The sequence below is a fragment of the Meleagris gallopavo genome, chromosome 17, assembly GCF_000146605.3.
Source record: "Meleagris gallopavo isolate NT-WF06-2002-E0010 breed Aviagen turkey brand Nicholas breeding stock chromosome 17, Turkey_5.1, whole genome shotgun sequence".
Lineage (NCBI taxonomy): Eukaryota > Metazoa > Chordata > Aves > Galliformes > Phasianidae > Meleagris > Meleagris gallopavo.
Genome location: NC_015027.2, coordinates 9,323,871 through 9,325,458, shown reverse-complemented (window position 1 = coordinate 9,325,458; position 1,588 = coordinate 9,323,871).

The following is a 1,588-nucleotide window of genomic DNA, read 5'->3' as shown; positions in this document are numbered from 1 at the left end:
GCCCACGATCGGACTCTGCCCCTCATTGGGCGTGGCTCCACTCTGGCCCCGCCCTCAAAAGCTGGCGTGCAGCAGGGTGATTCTGATTGGCTGCTGCGTCGACCCGTTGGCCACGCCTTCTCGCCCACCCTCGAGCCCCCGGCTACCCACAATGCTTTGTTCCCGCGGCCACAGAGAGATCTCATTGGTTGCCGCCTGCGCGGCCGTGCCTCCAGATGCCAACAGCCAATCAGAGGGCTCCCTTGGACAAGTCGATTCTTGATTGGCTGCGGTGCCTTCTTTTGCATCCCTAAGCCCTCCTACGGCCGGCGGCGTCAGCTGCTGATTGGTCGCTGCCACGGAGGGGCGGAGCTGACCGTGGGGCGGGGCTTCCTCTGGGGCGGGCGTGCTCGGGAGCGCGGGGCGGGGCGGGGCCGGGCTGGGGGCGGGGTTAGAAGTGGTTAAAGCACTCATAGCTCTCAGCCCTGCCTGTGGGAGCCCTGTGACCCCCCCACCCATAGCTCCCCATGGACTCCCGCTTCCCTCCATCACTCCCTACAATCCCCATTTTGTGCCCCGCAGCCCCTCATTGCCCCCCTTAACCATGACCCCCATAGTCCCACCTTGGCTTTCATATGCCCTCATGACCTCCTGTAGCCTTCCCTTATCTACTCCATAGCCCCCGCTGTCCTCCATGACCCCTGCACAGCCTCCCTGTGTCCACCCATGACTTCTCCATGGCTCCCCTTGACCTCCTCATAACCCCCCATAAAGCCCCATAGCCTTCCGTAACCACCCATAGCCCCCTACAGCCCACTATTACCCCTTCCATGCCCCCTATAGCCCTTCCATATCCTTCCCAATGTGGCCCCTATATCCCCTATGACCCCCCATCCCTCCCCGTGTCTCCCAGCTTGGGGCTCACCCCCCTAGGGCTGAGGCAGAGTGCTGCAAACTGCGCATCCAGGCCCCCAGTTCCTCAGGGCTGTCAGCCCCCAGCACGTAGCTCCGCATCCCGGGGTGCTCGACCTGGGGAAGCAGTGAGCCAGCAATGGGCCTGGAACCCCCCCTTCCCAGAACTTATTCAGCCACAGCACCCCAAGACCCACATGGGGAGCTGGGCTTTTGGGGTCCCAACCCCTGCTGCAGAATGGCAGCTGTTGTTGTCCCCTGTTTGGAGTTCCCCCCCCCCCGGACTGACCGTGAAGAGGAAGCGAGGGCTGCCGGTGTTGGGGGTCTAGGATGCGGATCCTGTAGCCAGGTAGGGGGAGGCCCCCCCGTACCTCGCTGCTCACTGCTGTCTGAGGGCAGGGGAGGGATTCAGGGGGGCAGCCCCAGGGGCCTCTCCAAACCCTGCAGAGCCCCAGTCCTATGGCGGGGTCTCCAATGATCCCCTGAGTTTCCCCCAGACCCTGCCCCAGGGAGCCCTAAGAAGCCCCTGACCCCTGCCCCAAGCCCATCCCCTGCCCCTCGCCTCACCCCTGTAGTAGTAGAGGCAGAGATCAACCAGCACAAACCAGCGCCGCTTCCAGAGCCTCAGCCCTGAGCTGTCCTGGGGAGGTAAAAAGGGGGCTGAGCCAGCATCCCAAACATAGAGCCCCCCGAGACC